Source organism: Pteropus medius, unplaced genomic scaffold, assembly GCF_902729225.1.
Source record: "Pteropus medius unplaced genomic scaffold, Ma_sr-lr_union100, whole genome shotgun sequence".
NCBI lineage: Eukaryota > Metazoa > Chordata > Mammalia > Chiroptera > Pteropodidae > Pteropus > Pteropus medius.
In genome coordinates, this window is record NW_024344378.1 from 53,850,390 (window position 1) to 53,876,797 (window position 26,408).

The 26,408-nt window shown below is 35.9% G+C and overlaps 1 protein-coding gene and 1 pseudogene across 5 annotated transcripts in view; both read left to right on the plus strand.

Annotated features, from left to right (window-relative positions):
• The window catches only part of NRG3 (neuregulin 3), a 990,054-nt gene that overhangs the window by 523,423 nt on the left and 440,223 nt on the right, over window positions 1–26,408 (plus strand). The window lies entirely within an intron of this gene.
• LOC120610144 (uncharacterized) lies at window positions 8,618–8,736 on the plus strand (annotated as a pseudogene).

The following is a 26,408-nucleotide window of genomic DNA, read 5'->3' on the forward strand; positions in this document are numbered from 1 at the left end:
ACTGATGAGGAAACTATGGCTCAGAGAAGTTGTTTGAATGGCCAGAATGGAAAAAAAGAGAACAGGAAGAAATAAGGCTGGTCTTGAACCCAGGACTACTATACTCTTTAATCTCTTTATTATCTGTCCAGTTACTAGAAAGTTCTAATGGAAATGATGGATGCCAGCTCCTGTCTTTCTTGGCCTTCTTAGCATTGGATATACTCAAAAATTGACTAGTGAGTACTACTTTTAAGATTTTAATTAGACATTAACTGACTTGCCCTCTGAACACTTTTAGCTCCTGCTTTGAATTTTTAGGCAGATGGTAGGCAGTTTTTTCCACAGCCTTGTCATCTATTCACATGGCAGCTGAAATATCAAGCACAGAGTTGGAGGGGGATTATAATTCATTATAATTAGTCTTCTTTGATCACTTGTCCTTTGTCCTAACAACACTAGCAATGTTTAATCGTGGCTGAAGTATTTGTCAAGAACAGCATCCAAACTGCTCTCTTCCTTAATAAATACCCAAGGACACTACTGCTATAAAGAAGCCACATTCTCAAATCTCTAATGAAAGTGCTACCGGGCAGTAGAAGGACTGGATTTGGAGGCAAAGGCCTGCATATTGGCTAAAGCCTACTATGTGCTTGATAATTTACTGATATGATCTCACTGGATCTTCAGAACATTCTAAGGCTGAATAGTTGGGCAAAATCTTACAGCTACCACACGGCAGAGCCAGGAACTCCTCATCTGCATGAATTAGAGCTCCTGTATGTGTGTACATTAGTTCATTGCTCCCACTAAGAGTGGATTTATTTGGCAAACCAAGTTAGACAATAAAATAATATTGATACTATCACATCACTGAGTGAATCTTGAAAAGGATGCCCTGAGAGGCAATACTGAGAGGGGCAGATGCTGGGTGATGTGTTGTTGAAAATTAATTTCCTGAGAGACCACCTAGGAAGACCAGGTGCTGTAGGCATTAAATAAATAAATATAAATAAACAAACAAACAAACAAACAAACAAACAAATAAATAAGGGATTGTAAGCAGACAAGTTCCTTGCACTCTGTGAGGTCAACCAAGGGTGCCTTGCCTAAAAAAAAAAATTTATTAAAAAGATAATTAATTTCCTGTTTTGCTAATGAAAAATATTTTATCAAGTGATAATGCTATCTTATGTCTGTAGTGTGATTTAGACTTTAATAATTAAAATAATTACATGACTTAACTGTTGATCTTACTCTCACTCATCTTGTGAATTAGTTGGGGAAAGGGATATTAGCCCCATTTGATAGATGAGAAAATTGAGGCTTAGAGTATGTCATTGCTGCTAAGGGTTAGTAACTTTAAAAGACACATGGATTTATTTATACATTTTCTCCAAAATAAGATCCCAGCAGAAGCAAACATATATGAAGAATTAGGCTCAGAAACTTTTTCTTAGATGCTGACATTCACCTCTAAGTCATATGGTTAAGGTTTGCTTCTTTCCACTTTTCAATTTTTGACATTAAGTGATAATTATAGAGCCTGAGAAGCATGCAGTGTATTTGCAGGAGCTAATTGACTCGATGGAAGGAAGGCTGATTGTGCCGTGGAATCCAAACTACCAATTAAAAGAGAAGAGATCCACATGCACATGATATCCAGGATATTTATATCATGGGGAACTAAAAGAGCCACCTTCCCTGCCACTGTGGAGAGAGCCTGTAAGTAAAAGTGCCTGACCCCAGCGCGGTCAGCTTGAGGCCTGGGCCTGGCCAAGACCACAGCAAGGGCCAGGAAGCCCACCATCTCAGCAGCCTCCCAGCTTTTAACTAGTGCTTCAGAGGCTTTGCTCCTTTGGCTAAAATGGGAAATCTTGGCAAATGAAGAAATGAGATTCAATGCACAATGAGAGAGGAAGTCAGGCAAATAGGAGCACATCAATCAATTAATTGTCAGAAAATGGGGCTCAGAATGGACTAATTATACTAACTTTTGTACAGTGCTCAGGAGTTTACAGTTTATGGCCCTCACAACAGCAATCACTTAAGCAGGGGTAGTATCCCCAGCTGACAAGAAGGTGTGTTCCCAGCCTTGTTTTTCACACATCCTAGCTCTAGAAGAGCTGGGACATGGATTTAGATTTCTGACTCCTGTTCACAGCCACACTGAGGTTTTCATGCTGATGGGGCTGGGGCCAGTGGTAAGGAGTGTCCTAAGATGTGGTTTGTGGTTGATTGTCCTGGGAACATTTTTAAAAATTCCGGCTTACTGAAGAGTATCTCTACAGTGGTACACAGGAGTGGCTGTAAGGCTAACAGTAATGGGGCCATTAACTGAATGGTGCTGGCACTAAGTAACAGCCATGCTAGGGTCTTAATTAGGCTCTGGCTGAAGCAGAGAAGAAGCACATTTGTGAGAGATTTCTGGTTGACTAATTTGGTGTCAAATTAAGAGTTTTCTCTCTAGGCTGTCTCAAGTTAGTCACCCTGTGATTAAAAAAATTGTCCGAGCCTGGGGTTCCAAGTGGGTCAATTTCTTAGGAGAAGAGAGGATTTGCTTCCCCAAGGGCTAACTCCGTAAAGTAAATTAGAACAGGATTCCTTTATCTTCCCTAACAGTTTAACTCCAGAGACTTCTAAACTGTCAGTCCATTGTTTCTGTCCCACTGACAGGGGCTGAAGGCCTGCAGGGTACCTGGGTGCCCAGAGCTGAAAGCACTTAGCTGTCCTAGCTGGGCTATTTTTGCAACAGAAGTTAAATGGTGCTGGGAAAGGTATTAGGATCAAAGACAAACTTGAGACCTGGGCTCAGGACCTGGGAGCTGAGGGGCTAAAGGACCCGTCCAGAGTAGTGGGGCTAGCACTGAAATCACATGGACCTTATGTAAATATAACCTCTGCTTTTCACTGGTTGTGGGCGTAGGGTTATCATATTAATATTGCTGAGCCCTTTCGATAACTTTAAAATGTGCATAATCACTTCTATATCTAAAAGGAGTAATGTAGAATAGATGAAGTAGAGTACGTGACAGACACCACCACGCACATAATAAGTACTCAGAGAATGTGAGTTGCTTCTGAATCTGTCCAGCCTGGAAAGTTTCTGTAAGGGCTGATCTTGTCTATCAAGATGTATCTTATCTATATATAATGATTGCCCAGGCTCACATTTCCTCACTTAGACCAAGGTCCCAATCTGCCCAACTTTATTGGTCCACTCCATTCCCTTGACCTTCTCTATTTTTGCTTTCACTGCCAGGTACCTGCCTCTGTCTTTTCTGTTTGAAGCATGAACCAATCCCTCTCATTCTCTGACTATCTCTCCTTTTCTCCTCCAGCCTCTGTCTCTCCTTTTTGGTATAGGAACTCTGACCGCCTTTGGAATAACACTATTCCCAACTCAACTACCATCTCGTAGGTTTGTGGACTCCAGAGAAAGAACTCACCAGTCCTTCTTCTCAGAAGAGTATGTGCATCAGGAGAGGCACTTGGGTAGGAAGATAGGATCTCAAAGCACTGTCCTGGTCCCTTTCTTTGGCTCCTTAATGGAGTGTTGGGAAGGAATCAACTTCAACATTCAGCATCTAGTGGAAGCAGATGCATCTGATTGTGACCAGCTAGACAAGGGTTAAATGAAACAGAACTGCTAGACTAGTCAAGCCAAGGCCAGGAAGCTGGAAGAAAACAGTTAAGCAAGCAGGATACTGCCTGTAAGAAGGTGATGAACAGTAACCCAGGAGGCATTTGGGGTCAGTGGATCCCAGACCAGATGCGTAGGGGTTCAATACTGAGCTTTGGAAACAAGGAAGCAGACGGCTTCTCAAAAAGTCAGACAGCAGTGTGCTTCTGAAAAGAGGGTCAGAGTCTAGTAGACTCTAGCTCTTCGAGTAGGCCCAGGAAGGAACACAGCGTGGCATCAGTCCTGGAGGGATTTGAACAGGGTGTTGATGCATCATTTTAGGCATAGGACTCAAGAGCCATGTGTCTCAGCAGCACTCACAATGAGGAGGTTGGGGCAAGGAAGAAGGGGTTTGATGCCGGGCTCCAGAATTCTGGGCTCTACCATCCTGATTAAGGGCAATTGGCCACACACCCCAAGGCAGAGGAAGCCCAGATGGAGAGGCATCTGCAAAGACCTGCAGGGACCTGTAAGCTGGCAAGTCCACAGATTGACTTTGCCGAACCTTCATAAACTTATCAAAAAAAGGGATCATTATCACATTTTTGCCTGCTTCCCAGGAGGTAGGATCAACTGAGATGACATGTGAAGGAGCCCTAGAAACAGTAAAGTGCTGCAGTTTATTTACAAATTTATTCTTTCATTATCGAATTGCTGGTATTTTTTGAGCTCATCATAATGCTAAGTGTTAGCTATTCAAATATTTGCAATTATAGCAGGAGAAATTCTGAGATATTAATTTATGTTTATACATTGCCTCTTTTCCTCATTCAAGAAGGTTATCTAGGCTTCCTGATCTACAAGGTGCTTGTGTTCTTAATTTTATTTTCTCCGGGCTGCCAAATCCATAGTGAATATTTAAGGGACAGCATGCCTCTGAGGGAAACAAGATAGATATTTTCCCTTGATCCATAGGCAATTTTCAGTCTTGAGAGGAGGAGGAAGGATTGTGGATCCTATGGAGGAGGGTCCCAGGGCTTTGAAAGCTGGACCCAAAAGGAACTGGAGGACAGGGATAGTAGAACACTCAGTAACCCATGGTGATCGGTGCCCTGTGATCAATGAGCCAGTGCATCTTGCTCCCAGAGAACTCTGGACCTTATACCACTGTGGGGTTTGGGAGCATGTTGGAGGAGGAATTTTACCTCAATTAGTATGTTTGATTTTCTTTCTTCCTTGGCATAGAAGGATATCTAAAGTTAAATTTAAGATGGTTTCAAGGAAACAAGTAATACGACCTTTCTGCACTCATATGTGTGTGTCTTGAATGTCATACCTTTTGTATAATCATTCTGTTACCACATAATTCCTCAGGAAAATGAACATTTTCCTAGCTCCTACTACATGCTTCTCCTGTTTCCAGGGCATCACTAAGGCAAACATATTTAATTCTCAGAAGTGTAGCTGTGAAAACTCAGCTAAATAATGGTGAAGTGACCTTGCACTTTTATTGGTGGTTAGTATCAGAACTGGGATTTGAACCCAGATTGTATGATTCCAAGATGCAGCCTCCCTCTGCCACATCACGCTGGTTGCCAAGAGGGAGAGGTTAGATGTAGCAATATTCATCCCTTGTGAGGGAAATCCTGGCGACTGGCAGCAGATTTAATAACTGTGAACTGTGATATAAAATAGTTCTCTTGAATTTATATGTAAGTGTCTGACTTTTGGAGAGCACAGCTGAGAAGCCAAATCATTGAGAAGGGTGAAGTTACATTTTAGAAACCTTCAGTACAACCTAGATCTATTTTATTTTGAAAAACAGTTATTATCCTCCCCACTCCTTTTTTAATCTCAACATTGAGGATGGAATTTCTAAGGATATGTTGGCATTGTCCATGAAACAAGTGATCCAAAAAGACCTGACAGATTTCTCCTAGGCAGAGAATTATGTGTGGAGGGTGCTGAATTACAGCCAGGAATAGAAAAACTGCAGGTGCTGCAGGTACTGGGGAAGGTCTTGTTGAATACCAGCTGGAGTTTTATATCTGTTGCATCTAACTGACTCTTTAGCATAGTTAAGAGAAGAAGTTTTTTTGATCACCATTCTGGTAGAACTACAAGGGCATGGGGAAGTGTGAGGGATAGATAGATGATAAATAGATGATAGAGAGATAGAGAGATAGAGAGATAGATAGATAGATATGGAAATGGAGAAAGAGAGAGAATATCTGTGCATTAAATTGATGACAATGTGATGGTGAAAGAAAAAACAAGCAAGGTTCATGACTTTTTGCTTAACTGTGCAAGGTTTCTTATAGCTCAGAAAGACAAAGTCCAGGTCAACCAGTCTTCACCTTCTTTGTGAAATAAATGATCCCACTGTGACTCATCACATCTATTCTTAAGTTTGTAAGGCAATTATTCATCCACTTGCCCTGTTGAGTTCTTTTTCATTTTACTTTTCAAAACTGCTACTGAAGTATGAGACATGTCCCCTTCCTTCCTCCCTCCCTTCCTCTCATTCCTTTCTTCCATGTTTTTTTTTTCTCCATTTCATTTTGCCCTTCTTTTCTTTCTAGTGCACACATTTATTGAGCACCTGTATGGACCTCAGACTGAGATAAGTACAAGGGAGAGATCGATCATCACACACAAAGAACTTATGGTCCATGCTGTAAAGAAACTAGAGTCTGTAGAGAATGTCAGAGAAGGGTCCACAGAATCAAAGTATTTCAAACAGGCCTTGAAGGATGAGTAGCATGTCAAGAGGCAAAGACTACCTTCTTTGGGGAGAGGGTAGGATACTCCCTATGAGGAAACTGGAAGGCAAAACTGAAAGAGACATAAACTTCAGGGTATAATTATTTCTAGGCCATAATGACTAAAATAGCATTGAGTGGACAAGACATGCCATGGGCTGGTTGTGAGAGTAGAAGGTATGTTCTGGATGCTTAAGAACCTGGTTGCCTCCTCTGGGCACCAGACCTTGTTGAGGCTTTCTGAATGGGTGAGAAGCATGGCCAACTCAGGCATTTGAGTCTGAATGCACATAAGTTCAAGATGTTTACTCACTGGATGTTGCAGTGCACATTAGAAGGTAAAAAAAAAAGGCTGTATATCATCATTATTATTCTCTCCTAATTACTTTCTTTGTTATTGTCAAAACAGAGCCAGGAGTAATTATTTTTTCTTTTATCTTTGAATGTGCAAACTAAGAAAGTCAATGTTAATAGCAAGCTAATTGCTTTGATCCAATCCTATCTATTCAGTTGTGCAAAACTGGACTCTGGTTCTGCCCTTTCAGACTGTTGACGAGGTGGCCCCTGAAGCCTGTGTGTATTTTGCCATTAGATGAGAACACTCTTCTGGCTTCTTTATAACCTGAATTGCTGCCCTTAAATGCCAAGGCACAGCATAAAAGAAGGCCCATGGGTTTCTGAGATCCCTTCTAAAAATTCCTTTTTAAATGTTTTTTTTAAGGTTAATTGATTATTAATATTTTCAGGAAATATATCTTCCAATGAGAGTCAGGTAGTTCAGTGGAAATCACTGAAACCTTGGAGCCGTATACAGCTGGATGAAAGTTCTAGCGTTACTACTCATGCCCCAGGGACTTCAGGCAAATGGCTGAACCACTCTATGTTTCCATTTTCTCTCATAAGGATGTGTTAAAAGGATATAAGAGAGAATGTAACATGTACCTGATAAAAGAGAACAATCATTATTTAATAATGATAACTACAGACACAAAAATAATGGAGAGTTCAACAGTACTTTGATGAGACAGCAAGGATTTTACATTCTCAGGATAGAGTTCATCAGAAGCCTATGAGCACCAAAAATTACTTTACCAGAATGTTCATAACCTCAAGACAGGTGCAAACTGTACAGAGAACCCAGCTAGATGGAGCCTCAACCCTATGTCATCATCACAGGGCTTAGTGATGCCATGGTCACATTCTACTCTCAGTGCCAGCCCTTTGGCCACCACTGCTCAGGTTTTGCAACCCTCTTTTCCTCCACAGTTATATTTCCTAAAATTAAGTCTCAGTTCCAGTTCCTGGATAAAGTCTTTAGCTGAGATGAGAGATTTCAGGCTCCCTCCTTGAGTCCTCCTTTTCTACTCAGCCCTTCAGGAGCCTCTGTTTGGGTAGGCAGATCCTGCCCAGTTTCTAAGACCGCTGCCCGCATAATTTCTCAATGCCCTTGTTCTGCACCTATCTCTCTTTTTTGTCATGGTCCCCAAGCCTATCTGCTCAAGTTCTGCTCCTATGTGGACCAGAACTCTGATCTTTCTGATCTTTCTGATCTTTTCTGCTCAGCCCTACTAAACATTCTTTATGGTACCTGATTGCCTGCTGACTACCACCCCACCAGAACTATTGAGAGAGCATAGTACATTCTGTAGGCATTTCTTAATGTTATTTTTGGCCCTATTCAAATGACATTTTTATAAGATATATCCCTACATCTGTCTGTCTATCTATCTATCTATCTATCTATCTATCTATCTATCTATCTATCTATCTATCTATCTATCATCTAGTGTGTTAGTTACCAACAGGTCTAAACTTCCACTGAGAAAAGTTGCTAACTTAACTTTAGAGAAAATTATAACTGAAAGCATTTTATTAATAATTAAGTTTCATGTTTTTTAAAGTTTGGAACCAAGTTATAATTGATTCATTCAGCAAATAACTACTGAGCATCTGCTATGTAAAGGGTTATGTATGTGCAAAATAGGACAAATTACTAAATAAAAGTGGATGGTGAAGATAAAAAGTCATATTTGACATTAAAATAAATATACATATATATTTATTTATTAGAGCAAATAGAGTCACTTAATTTCATGTAATCATAATCCTTTAAATCTTCAAATTTACCTTGGTCAAATTCTTAATATGTTTTACCATCTATAAAAAGAATTCCTGAATATTTGGAAAACTGAATAGATAATTAGGATCTAAAACTTAGGCCTTTAAAAACATTTTATTCAAAATGTTTATTATGGTGTACAGTCATGCTACCCTGAGGAAGCCCGATCCCATCTGATCTGGGAACCTAAGCAGGGTCGGGCCTGGTTAGTACTTGAACGGGAGACCACCTAGGAAAACCAGGTACTATAGGTGTAAAAAAAATAAAAAATAAAAAAAACAAGGGATCATAAGCTGACAAGGCCCTTGCAATATGTGAGGTCAACCAGGTGTTGCCTTGTTTAAAAATTAAAAAAAAAAATGTTTATTATGGATATGCGCCTGTCACACATAGATGTGTACATAACAAGATAGATATACAACACAGGTGGCTCTTAAAATACATTAGTTCAATGATGGGAGATTTACTTTCTGCAAAATAGATCCAAAGTATATAAGTGACAATTATCAGTGCAGTTATTCTCTTTTATGAAAGAGAGAAAGAGAAATTGATTGATCGATTTAGAGAATTTGTGCTGACTTTTAATGTCTTCTCCTTTAAAAATATCACCTTGTGATAGAGGTTACTTAATAAAATATTTTCTAATGGGTATCAAATATCTCCATTTTATGGAAATTCCCCATTGGGCATTTCTGTCCAAATAATGTGCATTTCTATTTGACTAATTCATTTAGGAGGACAACATACACCCCAGGGGAAACATTTAAGGTCTTTCTTCAGAAGGACTGCTGTGTGTGGTAATGAAAGCCAAGCATGTTTTTCCTTTTCCCCGCTTTATCTTAGATAACAAGAATTAATTAGCATGCCACAGTCTTTTGCTTTAAACTTTACTTAGAGATATTCATATACTTCGTGATTTTTTGTTTGTTTTTCCTTATTCTTAAAAATGCCAGAGCTGCTTCTAGAATCACTTGAATAAGCTAAATCAACAATATGAACAATGCTGGCTTCTCTCTCTGAATGAATACCCATTTTTAACTGAAAGAGGGGGTGTGGTGCAGGCATTGTAGAGAAGTGGTGCTAATTTTTCTTCTGAGTGATGCACAGTGCCTGCTGCCATTTCCAAATACGTCTGCTAACTTAACAATATACCAACTATAGGATTTCAACAAAATCGGTGTGGGTTTTCTGTGAACACACATGTTCTAAAGCAATGTTGTGCTTGTGCAGCCAAAAAAAAAAAAAATGATGATTACTATAGGGCTAGATATCTACACACATAGGCTTGCTTTTCTATAGCTTTTCAATCTATCAAGCTAAAATTGAGTGCCTATTCAGAGCCAGGCACTGAGCTAAGTGTTCTATGAAGAAAGGAATATTTTGTGTCCTCAAGGAGTTTAGAGAGTGACAAAAGTAATAAAGATAGTCTAAGATAAACTGATTATAAGTTGAAATGTAGCCAATATCATGGGTGATACATCAAATGTGTTGGGGATGAAAAAAATTATTTTGAGTATGTGAGTCAAAAATAGAGTGATATCAGCAAGAATCCCCTCATGGAATTAAAAAAAAAAAAATCTAGAACCTGAATAAAATAACTGTAGGGGAGCTCTCAAAATGAGTCAAAGGTATACAGCAACCAAGTGGACACCCAATCAAGAAAAAGCCATATTCAAACAGTAGAAAATTCTGTGACATTTTTACTCACTCTTGCCCCACTCCCTTCTGAGTGTAGTGGAACTAAATTAGGAAGAAATAGTGGCTCACTCTCCATTTCCCTTAGTAAACCAGAGAGTGCAGAGAAGACTTGACTGTGCAACATTCTAACCTGTCTGTAAACTACCTAACAGATTGGTCTCTGTGTCACCTAGAGTGGAGTTCAGACAGCCAAAAGCAGCTTGGATCTCAGGCTAGGGAAGCAGCAGGCATGACTCATGATAATTGCAAGATTGCTACAGATCTACAGATGCTTGAAACAAGAGATCACTGATTGAAAAAATACAATAGACAACTAAGGCTCCCAGAAGAAGCAGAGATGAAACTCTTAGAGAAAGTAGGACATTTAAAAATAGTGGTGTAATGGGAGAATCATTTAAAAAAAAAAACACACATTCACAGGCCCAGGGGATATGATGTTAAGCTTTCATACCAGGCTGAAAGGTGAATATCTTTCCTTGCATGGAGCCAGTCTGCAAAGGGAAAGGTAGCTGTTTTATCAAGTGCCCAATTTCCAATAAAATAGGACAAGGCATATAAAGAAAGAGGAATATATGGCACATTTAATAGAACAAAGTAATCTCTAGACACAGTCCCTGAAGAAATGTAGGCATTGGACTTACTAGACAAAGACTTTAAAACGGCTATCTTAAATATGCTCAAAGAACTAAAAGAAAACATGAACAGAAAACTAAAGGAAATCAGAAAATGATATATGAACAAATTGAAAATATCAGCAAAAAGACAGAAATTATTAAAAAAAAGACCCATATAGAAATTATGGAGATGAGAATACAATAATTGAATTGAAAAAAAAAAATTACCTAAAAGGGTTCATTATCAGACTTGAACAGGCCAAAGAAAAAATCAGCAAACTCAAAGTCAAGTCATTTTAAATGATTAAGTCTGAGGAATAAAAAAAAAATGAAGAAAAAGTGAATGGAATCTAAGAGATGTATGGGACATCAATAAGATTAATATATGCATTATGGGAGGTTCAGAAGGATCAGAAAGAGAAGGGGACAGAGAGCTTTGTTAAAAAATAATCACTGAAACTTCCCAAATTTGAATAAGGAAATGGATATAAAATACAAAAAATTCAATGAACTTTAAGTGGAATGAATCTTAAGATACCCAAATTGAGATACATTGCAATAAAACGCTCAAAAATCAAAGACAAACTTGAGAGCAGCAAGAAAACAGCATCTCGTTGTACAGAGGGGATCCTCTTAAGATTATTAGCCAATTTCTCAGGAGAAGCATTGCAGACCAAAAGGCAGTGAAATGATATATTTAAATTGTTGAAGGAAAACAAAAACAAAACTTATCAACTGAGATTTCAAATTAACAATCTAATTTTACACCTTAAGGAACAAGACAAAGAAGGAGTAAACCCAAAGCTAGAAGGAGAGGGATAATAAAGATTAGAATAATTAAAACCAAATAGAGCATAGAAAAACAATTAAAAAATCAGTAAGACCAAGAGTTGTTTTTTTAAAAAGATCAAGAAAATTGGAAAAACTCTTAGATTCATTAAAAGAAAAGCAGAGAAAACACTCATAACTAAATATAGAAATTGAAAAGGGATATTACTATCCATTTTATAGAAATGCAAAGGAATATAAGAGAGTACTCCAAGCAATTATACATCAATAAATTAGGTAAACTAGATATAATGGAAAACTTTCTAGACACACAACCCACCAAGATTGAATAGTGAAGATGTAAAAAAATTGAATAGACATAAAACTATTAAGGAGTTTGAATGAGTAATCAAAATCCTTCCAACAAAGAAAAACCCAGGAACAGATGACTTTACTGGTAAATAGACTAGAGAGACCAGCAATAAATTCCCATATTGCTGTCAAATGATTTTTCGTGAGGGTGCCAATAAGAAATGGACAATCCTGTCAAAACAAATTTATATGCAAAATAGATACTCACATGCAAAAGAATGAAGTTAAACTCTTACCTTATACCATATAAAACTTAACTCAAAATGAATCAAAGACTAAATATAAAAGCTAAAACTACAAAACTCTTAGAAGAAAAATATGGGGAAAACTTTCCGACATTAGATTTGGCAATGATTTTTGGCTATGATGCCAAAAGCACAAGCAACGAAAGAAAAGAAATTGATAATTTGGACTACACAAAATTAGACATCTTAAATTTTGTTTGTTAAAAGAAATTCTAAGTTAAAAATTTGTGCCTCGAAGTATACTATCAACAGAGTAAAAATTTAATCTATGCAGTTTGAGAAAATATTTGTCATATATCTTATAAGGTGTTAATACCCACACTATTTAAGGAATTCCTATAATTCAACAATAGTAAAGCAAAAAACATGTTTTAAAAACAGACAATGGACTTGAAAAGATGTTTCTCCAAAGATAAATGAATATCCAATAAGCACATGGGAAAATGCTCAACATTATCAGCCATTAGGGAAATGCAAATCAAAACCACAATGAGACACCACATCGCAGCTATTTGAATGGCTACTTTTGTAAACAAAACAAAACAAAACCATAAAGTAAGAAGTGTTGCAAGGAGGTAGAGAAATTGGAACCTTTGTGTACTGCTGGTGAGAATGTAAAATGGTACAGCTGCTATGGAAAATAGTATGGCAGATCCTCAAAAAATTAAAAATATGAAACTAATTAAAATAATAAATAAATATTAAAGAAATGGAAAAAAGCCTTAGAAAAGAACGTCCTGTTGAATGTAAAACCTGCAGGAGAATCTGCCAAATATATTCCCGAACTGTAGTGTAGTGAAATTTTGTGAGCCTAGAAAAAAGTGATTTACAGAACGAATTGCTAAAAAAAATAAAATAGAAAAATAGAATTACCATATGACCAGCAATTACAATTTTGGGTATATTTCCAAAAGTGTAAAGGATTAAAAGCCGGGTCTCCAAGAGATATTTGTATACCCATGAACACAGCAGCATTATTCACAGTGGTAAAAGGTAGAAGGAACCCAAGAGTCTAACAGCAGATGAATGGATGAATGAAATATGGTGTATACATACAATGTATATATTATTTAGCCTTAAAAAGCAAAGAAATTCTGACATATACTACAACATAGACAAATCATAAAGACACTATGTTAAGTGAAATAAGCCAGTCACGAAAGAACAAATATGTGATTCTACTTATATCAGGTACCTAGAATATTCATAGAGACAGAAAGTAAAATGTTAAATGCCAGGAGCTGGATGTTGAGAAAAATTATATAGGGGAGTTATTGTTTTATGGTTATAAAGATGCAGTTTTACAAAATGAAAAAGTTCTAGAAATAGATGATGACAATGGTTGCAAAACAATATGTATGTATTTAATGTTACTGAACTGTAGACCTAGAAATGGTTAAAATGGTAGATTTTGTTATGTATATTTTACCACACACAAAAAAAATAACCTTTTGTAAACGTGTTAAAAGAAGCTTTAAAAAATAAATTCATTTGAGATGAACCTGAAGGAATGAGTAAGTTAGTTCATCTAATCTTTCTCTATTAGAGACAATAGGTGTTACATCTGGTGGTGTCCATGGGCCTGAGTGGACATAACAGTCTGAGTATGAAACCACATAGGAATGCCTGGAGGGGCCAGTGTGGGAGAAGGTGATGTTCAAAAAGGACTGCAATAGCAAAAAAGGAAAAAAAAAGAAAGAGAAAGGAAGGAAGGAAGGAAGGAATGGTAATGAATGAATGAAATACGGCGGGAATAATGAAGGAAAATGACGCAGGAGGAGAGCGCGGCGCATATTATTGTTGTTGTTGTTACTAATGAAGGAATGGCGCCACGCGCGAATAGCCGAAATGAGGCATTGTTGTTATTCTCAGCTATAAAATATAGATCTCTCAAATCATTGTTGTCGAAAATTGTTATATTGTTGATACGCGTACTCACACGCTTGTCCACAGGAAGCAACACAAAGGATCCTCCACGCGCAGCAGGTGAGGAGAGAGGCGATATAAGAGGCGTTGCTGAAAGAAGAAGAAGGAAGGAAGGAAGGAAGGAAGGAAGGAAGGAAGGAATAGAAGGAAGGAAGGAAGGAAAAAGAAAGAAAGAAAAAGGAAAAAGAGAAAGAGAGAGGAAGGAGGAGCGTGTGTGGGCTTTCATACAGAAACCATGGGAAGTAATGGCAAGGATCCTTTCCTTCCCCGGTGTAGGTGGGAGACCATGAATATAGTTGTTGCCTGAGGCATGGGAATGCCAGAATCATATAAAGAATAAAAGGTCGACATGTCAAGTAGAGGATCAAGAACAGAGATGGCGCAGTGTGAGTTCTAGATAAAAGAACATGATCAAGGCATTAAGGTAAGAAACAGTGTTATTGAGCTGCACAATGCTAATAATATATGGCACTAAAAGTTTAGCACATATGATACTAGAGCCCTATTAGTTAGATTGCATTATTTTCCCTTTTTCATAGATGACATGCCTACTATGTGTCAAAGCAATTATTTGAATCCAAAAATTTGAGTCCATGCCTTTGACCACTTATGCTAGCTATATAGAATTAGTTGAGTATAGTAAAGAACATGGAGATTTGAAAGTGCTGAGCTTCAGATTGTGGTGATGATGAGGCATTGAACGTTTATAACAGGCAAGAGATGAGAGTAGAAATTGCTCTAGGAAGACAATTTGGCAACACAAATATGAAATAAGTTGATGAAAGGCAAGGCTGAAATTAGGGAGTTCCATTAGGGAGCAGAAAGGAACAGCCCTGAACTAAGATGATAGGGCAGGAAAGGAATGTGTGGAATGATTCAAATGTGGAATGATTTAGCTGCTCATTAGCTAAAGAGGCCAAAGATTCCAGTAAAGGTTACAATGTGTGTGGGGCATTTTAAGAGAAAGGAAAAGGACTCTTCTGACTTGGTTAGAATTAATTGCAGAAATCCTCCATCAAATCTCCTTTGGGATTTAAAGAATATGTATTTTTTAAGATGCATGATTAATCTGGAAGTAATAACATGAATCCTAAGTACTTAGGAAGCTTTGTACTACCATGGACACTAAACTCTTTAATAGAGTACATTAGCCTCTGTTAACTGGGTGAGATTTTAGGTGTTAGCAATCACGGGATTGCTCCAGCCATTTGAGATCTGACTGACTTGCGGCTTATGTCTCCTGAAAATCAGTTTGAGGTCCTTTAGACTTATCCTATTATGTCCTTTTATATGTCATATTACTTATATGTAAACTTGGAAATAATTAAAAACAATAGGCAAGAACCCTCTAATCCTTTTTAGTATTCTTTTATGTTGGGAATAATTGATTGGGCGAAGTGGATTACTTTTCAATATTCGGACAAGCTCCTTTTGTTATTACTTTCGTCTTTTTATCTGCTTTTTAAATTACTTTGCCTATTTTGAAAGCACAGTGTACTTCTCTTGTGTTTCTTTTTTGGTGCAAGACAATGTAGAATGGCTCATGGAATAAAGTTGAAGGATACCCACTATCCAATTTAATATCCTTAGATAACTGACATTTTTAGAGAAATCGTGCTTTGAAATTAATAAGAGGTAATGTGATAGAGTGGAAAAAAGCATGGTTTTCAATACTGGTGCTGGTGCTTAAGAGCTATGCAACTTTAGGAATTGAATTAAATCATTGAGCCTCAGTTTCTTTGTCTGAAATATAGAGATAATAATACCTCTGGTTTAGGGTTATTATGAGGGTTAAATTATATGCATATGTAAATATACTTGAAAGATAGTAGAAAAGGGCCTGCCATTCAAAGAAAAGCATTTCTGTCCTGCCTTAAAAAGGAATGTCTAATGTTTCTGAGGTACATCTATTATGATAAATGAAAGAAGCAAAATACAAAAAAAACACAGATTGTATGATTCTATTTGTTAAGAAAGGCAAATATACAGAGACAAAAAGTATATTAATGGTTACCCAGGACTCTGAGGCAGGGTGCAAAGAGGCCATTTATGAGAATAAGCTTTCTTTGGGGAATGATAAAAATATTTTAAAATTGGATAATGGTAATTATTGTACCACTCTTTAAATATACTAAAAACCATTAAATTGTACACTTTTGACAAGTGAATTTTATGACATGTTAATTATATGTCAATAAAGCCATCGAAAAAAAGGCATTTCTGTATGCTGACTTGAATATCCTAAATAAAATAATATGTGCCTATGGAAAATGGGAAACATTATATGTGCCAGTGTGGAGGGAGTACAGGGGAAGGGATCACTTGTATTTCTCTCTAAATGTCTGCCTTTGTGTCCATTTTGTTTGGTAATAAATAACTTCCCAATCACAGTGACTTATACATTTTTCCTTGTTTATATTTCATGTTGGCATCTATTCATATCTCTTTTCTGCTTGTCTGTTCTACTCAGCTGTTAGCTCTGGTCCACATGCTTCTCATTCTTGAAGCAGCTGCCATGATGGGACGTGCTGATTCTTGTGCCATAGGGAAAGAGAAGATTGAGTCAAAACTATTAAATCTTAAAGCTTCTGCTCAGATATATTATATTTCACAGATGTTCATGTATAATTGGCCAAAGCGACTCACATAGTATCTTAGTTTCAATGAAAGTAAGCATTCACTCCTTCCATGGAATGAGTTGATTATGAATATTTGTGAACAATTATACAATAAGATAGTCTCCAAGTTTTGGAAGAGGGTTTGTCTAGCATCCTTATGAGTATAACATCCCATCAGTGCCTTCTATCCTTTCCACTTACGTTCTTACCATCAAAGTGTTTATCTCATTTTCCTCTTTCCCCATTAAAATCTTTCCCTTGATTTAAATCAAGGATAAATCTAAAAATCTGTAAATCTGTTATTCCTCTCCCATGAAAATCTCTTCCAACAGCCTGCTGATACTCTTAGTACCATCTTGTACCTTCCGTTCTTTGAATAGTTAAACTTCAAATTTAAGACCAGTTAGTGTCACTACTGTTTCTCTCTCAAATTTAACTGTTTAAATGCTGGCTTGAACCCTCTCGGTCCATGGAAATTCCTCTTTCTAAAGCCTTCAGTTGCCTTAATTACCAAAATCAATGACAATTTCTTCAGCCATTATTTATTTTGAAGGTTGAGGCATTTGTACTGTAAACTTTTAAAATGCAGAATTTCTAACCCCCTTTATCTACCAAATTTTATATTCTTCTCTTTCTATTATACCTTCCTGTGTGATCTTATGGAGATTCAGGTCTTCAGTTTCTACTTTTGAGAATGTACTCCCATATTGACATGTTTGTTTCGGTTTTCTTGGATTAAAAAATAATAATAAAATAAATAAATCATCATGTTCATTTTGCATATTAATTATTCTAATCTTTTAAACAGGATGGAAATAGAAAGTACTTTTTTTTTTTGAGAAGTTTCAAAATAATCTTAGGTTTAATGACTTCATTCATGTTAGCCTATGTTGCTGAAAGTAATTTGCAAAGGACAACTCTAGGATGGAAAGATAACATTATATTTAGAAGTACAGCTTTGCTTAATGCCCATATCTTGGACAAGTATTTAAGAGCTCAGTGTTGAGTTGATAAAAAAATTAGTATTTGTGGACATATTTTATGACATTCAAATATTTATCAGGGAAAGATGAGTAGAAAATTAGATAGTATTGCTGAGCATCCTTTATTTCTCTGCCAGGCATTTTATAAAACTTTATTACTTATTCCTTTTAACAACACAATGAGGTAACGAGTATTACCTTCATTTTCTTCCAAGGAAATAGAGAATATGAGATCTTAAGTGATAGTTATGAAGTTATATCAATATAACTTAAAGAGCTTCATGTCTTCATTACCAGGGCTGTGTACCTTGTTGCTGCTGTGTGTTTGTTTATTTCTGGCATTGTCATTGTCTCATTAGCAAGTAAACTTCTTCACAAGTAAGAAAAATCCAGTATATGTGGAAATTTGCAAAATAATAGCCGATATGAACAACTGGGAAAATCTTTTAACTGAAACAAGATTGGGGTGGTAAATCATGAAAAATAGCCTCAAGGGCTTTCAGAGCTAAGATGGGTCTCTTAGACTTACTCTGCACCCTCTCTGTTAGTAGCCCCTAAGCTACCACAGTGAAGCTGCCAAGGTGCTGTCATTCTATATGACCAAACCAAAAATGCAGTGCTCTGTTAAGGATTACGGTAAACTATCACAGAAGTGGAATGTAGCACTGTGTTCTGAGCAATCTACAGTGAAGATCCCAGTACAGATAAGCAAGGCTTGACTGGTCTGCCTGCTCTTCTGACTAGTGGCCACTGCCAGTTTTAGCACAGAGTAGCCTGACTGCTTCTTAAAATGGGTACATTGTTAAAGAGAAATGTTGCAGTTTTCAATAACATGATAAAACCACATTTTGGTTTCTGACCTCCCCTTCTTATAGTCTCTGTCTGTCTGATTTTCAGCTTTTGCACATCCAGTGAGTAAAAGCAGAATCTCCTCTTCATTCCTCTCTTTAATACTCTTTCATGACTTCCTTGAACTCATGTCCCTCCTCCTCATTTATGTCTTTTTGACCGATACAGTACATTGTTCACTTATACGATACTTTATTTGGAGAATTGATGGAATTTGGTAATTATGAACGTGAACTCTGTTGTCAGAAAGACTGGGATTGACCCTGTTTCCTCATTATAAACTTAGCTCTCTTACTGTTAAACAATATTCTTTATCTCATCAGGTTGTCATGAAGGCTCAGTCCTTTCTGGGAATATTGGTATAAAGCAAGATCACAGAGCTATACATATAGTGAGTTGTCAATAAATGTTAACTTTTATTATATTTATTATTAGGATTCCATGCAAGTCTATGTACTCTGAATATCCTTAAAAAAGTAAATAAATAAAAGAGACTATACTATACTTCTGTGTTTATTCTCATCAATTACATTTTTGCCTAAGGCAGTCACTGGACTTGACTTTAAAGTAGTTTGTTTCCTCTTTTTCACCTCTCACATTGAAGTCTATCAATTTTATTCCACATATTTTACTCCTGAATGTTTCTTCCCCTCGCTGTTACTGTGTCTTTTAGCAGGTAACTTAACTGCACTTTTTACCAGTATGCAATGTGGCCTCCCTGAGATGGTGTGAAAAACAAAATGCATCACAAATTTAAAATGTTCTCCATGCATCCTAAGTGCTATTTGGTTAAATAAATGACAACCTTACTTTTACAAGATAATACAGATTTAAATGATTAAAAACATTCACTTCCAGAAATATGCACTAATCTTTTAAAAGATTTATGCGCTAATCTTTGTTTTCGTTTTACCCTGTAGTGCCAAAGTTATTGTTTCCCCATGGAAATGAAAAAAGAATAATTACCATAGATGAATGCAAGCACTGTGAAAAAATTAGTTATTCAGTATTGATTATTTCTCTATCAGGAGCGAATTAATATTGTTGCCACCCCAAATTGGTTGGTGTGTTCTGTTTATTGAGATGGGCATTACAATTTCAACTCTTGGCAGTAAATTTGCTACTGTGTTTCTATGCTTTTCCCTGAAGCTTTTGATGTGATGACTCCCAGGAGAAGAGCTCCAGAACACAACAAAAGATGAATAAATAAAATTTAGGCATCTCTTCAATGCAGTGGTTTCCTTTACATGTTTAAAGGCAAAAAAAAAAACCATAAAAATAGGAAATATTTACAGATTATATGTAAAGAATCTGAAGTACCCTGCTAACAGAGAATCCATAGGAGAATTCTGCAGAAGGATTGGGCAAATATAAATATGTAACACCTGTATTTCTTTTTAAATTCTTTTTAATTTTTCAATTCCTGTAGAAATTCAATATTATATTAGTTTCAGTACCCACCTGACACCTTACATAATTATTCTGATATTCTTGATTATATTCCCTAAGCTGTACTTTACATCACTGTATTTTGTAACTTCTAATTTGTGCTTCTTAATCCCTTCACCTTTTTCACCCAGCTCCCTAAACCTCTGCCCATCTGACAGCCTTCTCTTTGTTTTCTGTATCTATGAGTTTGTTTCTGCTTTGTTTGTTTATTTTGTTTTCTAGATTTCACATATAAGTAAGATCATATGGTATTTGTCTTTTTCTGTCTGACTAATTTCACTTAGCATAATACCCTCTAAGTCCATCTGTGTTGTTGCAAATAATAAGAGTTCATTCTTTTTTATGGTTGAGTATTACATATATACAATATTTCATTGTATATATGTACCACATTTTCTTTAGCTATTCATCTGTTTATGGGCACTTAGGTTTCTTCTGTATCTTGCTATTGTAAATAATGCTGCAGGAACATAGGAGTGCATATATCTTTTCAGATTAATGTTTTGGATTTCTTCAGATAAATACCCAAAAGTAGGATCACTGGGTCATATGATAGTTCTATTTTTAATTGTTTGAGAAACCTCCAAACTGTTTTCCAAAGTGGTTGCACCAATTTGCAATCCCACCGATGATACATGAAGGTTTCCTTTTGTTTCACATCCTCACCAACACTTCTTGTTTGTTAATTTATTGATGATAGCCATTCTGACACGTGTGAAGTGATATCACATTGTGGTTTTAATTTGCATTTCTCTGATTAGTGACCTTGAGCATCTTTTCACATGTCTATTGGCCATTTGTATGTTCTCTTTGGAGAAATGTCTCTTCAGATCTTCTGCCTGTTTTTTAATTGGAATGTTTGTTTGATGTAAAGTGTGCAACACTGGAAGTAGATGACTCTGCATTTTAATATAGATGGCTTTCCAGAAAATTACAATGCAGGCTCAGCTTTTTACAAAAATCAGACTCATTTCCTTTTTAAAGAGATTTCTTTCACTGCTACTAATGGAGATTTCCTGGAATAATATCTTGGGTTTAAAAGTATGGACAGCACCTTTTGCTCAAGGTCAGTTTATAACAAATAATCCCTACCTCCTCCAGCACCTAAACAGCCTGGTGGAATTGATTATTATATGCAAGTGCACATGACTTACTTGTTAGCCATTTAGACACAAACAGTGCTTAGGAATTTAGAGACAGGAGCAAATTCTGCCTTTTAATTCCCATGAGTACTTGTAGGAAAATTGAAGAAAATGCTATATGCATTAAATTTTAATTTGTTTTCCATATGTAAAGACTATCTGGAAATGTAATTGTACTTTAAACTTTTAATCTCCAATATCTAGTAATTTTTTAAACGATTTTTTAATGTATTTGAATCTATGAGCATCCATGTTAGTTATTTATAATGGCTTTATGGTCCACAAAAAACAATATAGTGATTTGAAACAGGGTTTCATGCTTGTCCATTTCCACCTGGACTGACACTTTGAATCTTGGGTACAGTTTTAGTATTTATTGAATAGTTAACTAATGTTTTTCCTTCCAGACTTTCAAGAACAAGCCATATGGCATGATGGGTAAGAAATTGAGTTTGAGTCGATCTAAGATTTGTCTGAATCCAGGCACCACCACACTTTGGCTTTGTGGCTATTAGCTAAATTGTTTCACCTCATTGATTCTTAGTTTTGTTATGTGTAAAATGAGAATTATAACAGCTCTATACCAGAGTTGTTTTGAAGATTAAATGAAATGATGCCTGTAAAGAATTTAGCTAGTGTCTGGCACACATCAATAATAACTATTAACTTTTGTTATAATTAGTTATTATTTTTAAATTGTAACTATTTATTTTATTATAGTTATCATTATTTTTAAATTCTTGCATTTTTATATCTCAAATAAGTTACTCTTGGTGTTACTACCATATGCTCTTTCTCAGTTTTTACTTGATCTGATTTTCCTTGCTTCCAGTCACCTGGAACAGCCAATACCTCATTTGTCTGTAGTTTCCTTATGAAATTTCCTCAGGCCAACCCAGAGCTTAATACAAAAATCTTGTCATGAGAAGTGCATTCCTAGTAGAAGCACAGTGTTGGCCATGGATAGAGTTGGATTAGAGGACTTTCCTTATATTTCCAAATTTGGGATTCTTAGGCTCTCTAAGCTTTCTTAGGAGAGTGTCAATGTCTTGTCCTGGATTTTGTATCCAAGGGTGATATATGTGACACAGCCAGTTTTCCTCAGACTACTTTTTGCTAGTGATCTCTTCTTCTTTTAGCCTTAATCATCTACAAAAATGGAAATAATGTCAGTTTACATAGTTATAAAATGGAAATTATACCACTGAAAGGATGTTATACAGTAAAAACATAGTCATGTAATTATAATATCTTTCACAATTCATCTTACAACTAACAAGCATAGTCAGATTGTCTCTTGAATGCCATTGTGGTGCTTGTCCCTTATAACGCCAATGTAGAACCTAGAACACAACTCCACACTCGTGCCTCCTGCCTATCTAAATGGCCTTACAAGACACCAATACCTTAATTGAATATAAAGATGGCTAATTTTTAGATAAATCTAAAAAATAATGTAATTTTATATGGATTTCCCATTTATAATTTATAAAACACCTTATACAAATTGATAACAATGTATGTTTGAATAATTCAAGAACAGGATGTCAATAGCTTTTAGCATTAGGTACCAAGAGAGCCTCTGCTTTTGAATATTAATTTGACTAATTTGGGATATTAAGCCATCTATTATGGGAAGCACATAGGCAGAGTAGTAAGATTCTTGAAGGGTAATCTAATCAGAAATGGACATGTAGCATTTTTTTAGTGTAACAATTATTTTGAAGTCTCATAAGGAATATTCTGCAACTGATGAAGAACAAGATACCCCAAGGAAAATGTAAATGAGCATAAAGTGATTTGGGGGAGGAATATTCTGGAAAGAATCAATACCAGTCTTCTTTGTTTTGTTTTGTGTTTTCCTCCCATTTATTCGTATAGTGTAGGTTTTAAAAAAATAATAATTTTGTTAGTATAAAAGCCAGGAGTTTTATGTTTCTGAAGATATGTAAATGCATTTAAGGTTAACACCTCAGAAAGTGGATTTGTTGATTGAAAGTTTTCAATGACTAATTTATGACCACATTAAATGGAGTGTATGAGTCTTTTTGTTATTTGTTTGCTTGTTTATTTTAACTCTCAACATTAACATGGGTGACACTATTATTTCTTTTTTAATGGATAAAGTGAAGGGTCAGAGACCTTAAGTAACGTTCTCAAATTCGCACAGCTACTAATGAGTGGAGATGGCTTGTAAAGGTGGACCTCTGACACTGCAAGCTTTTGTTCTGTGTACCACAAGTTGGATCAGCTTTGCATCCCTCAGAAAGATTTATACATGCTAAAAAATATGATGAATGCATTCCAGACTCCAGAATTCAGGTTAAACATGTCAAGAGGCCTCTGCTAATTAGATTGTTCATCTAAATCCTTCTTTGAGGCTTTATATTCAGAGATGATTATTTGAAAATGACCGAGACTACAATTATTATACATAGTTTATTACAAAATGAAAAGGCATTCACCTTTATCTTAGTGATTTATTTACTTGTCTTAGTTATAAGAAAAGAGAAACAGATAAAATGTAAAGCTAAAGCAATGACATTTTGTTTCACATCCTCTGGGTATCTCATGAAAATCTTGCACACTGAATTTCAAAGTACAAGTTGTAGAGCCCAGAATGATTTTTCAATATATTTTGGATTTTGGTCCTATTGACTGCAGGCTTCTTGGGATCTCAATAATTAAGGACTATCATATGGATACAGTATTTGTTTAGCAGATAATTCTCAAAACTTTCATTTATGTTAATGAAGCCCTAACTATTGTAGTGCATGTAAATCAAATCTATTTCAAGTCTAGTGAAAATAATAAATTCAATTAAAATTGTGTGAATTTATTTAAATTCATGTGAGGAGAAGTGGAGACATAATTATAAGCCTATTCTTGGCTTTTTATAGGATGTGGTTGGCCATTTGATAACTACAAGCCCATGATAGATAAGGGTTACTCAGAAGTTATCAAAGTGTGACAAACTGCAAATCATAATGAAGAACTTCTAATTTTCGCACACCTTATATATGCTTGATGTGTCATACATTTAATTTCATTTAATCTTTACAACCATCCTCCAACAGAAATGTTATTATTTCCAAATGTGGAAATGGAGATCTGTAGAGGACATGTAACTTGCTAAAGGCCATACAGATAGTAATAGGACTGATTTTAGAATGAGGTCTCACAAACTCTAAAATTTAAGTACATACAATATAAATCACCTTGGTTAAATGTGGAAAACATTGGGAAAAACCTTTATTTTTATCACATAGTTTACATAAAATTAAGTTTTTTGTCTTAAATTATGGTGTATATAAAATGGTAGTTCTAACTTTAGTTTAAATAGATAGAATCTCTATTTGAATTTCTTTCCAAAGACAGTATCTCATGGAAGCAGGGATGGTTGTAAGGAGGCCTGACCTTAAAAGAGAAGGCTTCCTCCTAGGGTAGGACTATTCACTCCAACTCTGAAGACTGTGAAACCATTACCAGGGGCAGCTTGACTCACTGTATCTTGGGTGGAGAATTACATATTATGTATTTATTTTTACTATTTTTTTTTCCATGAAGAGCTTTATTGTACAGGGTTGCAAATATTTAGGAAAAAAAATGTCTGGATTAAAGCCTCTATGCCATTACTCTTGTCTTAAACTATGAATTTAAAAAAAAAATTATGTAAATTCTTCTATATACAAGTACTTAATATGTAGGTAGGCCTAACCAATAATAAACATTACTCTTATTTACTCATATCAGATGCTCTGCTAAGAATTTTTGCTTATTATCTTCATATACACTCTCACAGATCATATGAGGTGAATATTATAAATCTCATTTACAGAGATAACTGAGGTTTAGAAAAGCTCATTAGCTTGCCCAAGTTCACCGAACTAGTGTGATTGAAGTTGGATTTGAATTCAGATCTAGGTGACTCAGAAACTGGTGCTTCACAACTCGATTTAGTCACTATACTTCACATATTCTCACATAGTATATTTACATGTTTAAGAGATATGAAAATCTCCCTGAAAAAATAGTCAAAAATTTATACCAGAGAACATTTAGTGTATCTCCAATTTAAATCTACTTGATGTTTCTGTTGGTAGTTTTCTGAAATAACCTTTTCTATTCTGTCTTTGCATTGGCAGCAGACTCAACAGGGCAGAGACTGTGTGGCACCTCAAGGAAATTAGATCCTGGGTCATGAGTGGATGGGGCAGAAGTCGAAGCAGCGAAATCATTGCTAAGAGTGAAGCAATAATCTAAGCCGAATAAATCGTCATAGGATAGCCTCAAACTAAAGTATTGTTACAAATGGTCTGAAGATCAGATTAATCAGAGTAAGACTGAAGCTGATTGTGCAGAAGATGTCATTCAGAGAATTTAGATCTTCATCTTAGACACATACTGCAAAAGATGACAGTGTATCACATTTATGTGTACCTTTGTGCAAGATACTATTCCAGACAATTCATTTGCACATATTATTTAATTCTTATCAAATCCCAGTGGAACAGGTATTTTTATCCCATTTTAAGGTGATGATGCTAAGGATACAAAAAAAGAAAAAAAAAGTTTTTCTTAAGGGTATATAGCTTCTAAGTAATAAACCTAAACTATAAATTTTTATCTTTCTGTATCTTTCCATAACCCAGCTCTGTCTCCCCAGATATTTCTAACTAAAGACAATTGCAACCTCATATCTGGTAAGACAAAGAAACTGAGATACAGAGAAGTTGAGTAACTTATCTGAGGTCATAAACTATTAAAGACAGAACCATATTTTACACCCAGTATATCTGATTTTAAAACTCTTTTTATTGGATGATTTCCATTTCTATATTAATATGCTATTAATTCTCATGCAAAGAAAATCATCACTTTACCCAAAATTCTACAACCCTACTTCTTTGCTTCCATTGGCTGCAAAACTTCAAAAGGTGTCTATACTCAGGCAGCTAATTCTTCTACTTCCATTCTCATAACTTTTTCCAATTTGGCTTTCACCCTCACACTCATACAGAGGTAATGCTGACATGATAACTGCTCAATTTGATGGGCATTTTCCAGTTCTCAATGATCTATCAGTAAGGCTATTATGTCACCCTGTTGAGTAAACTTTCTTCTCTTGCCTCTCAACATTATACACACTCTCTTGATTTTTCTTCTGCCTCACTGGTAACTTATTCTCACTTCTCTTAACAAAAGAGCACCTTAGTCCTTGAGAATCTCTCTCTCTCTCTCTCTCTCTCTCTCTCTCTCTCT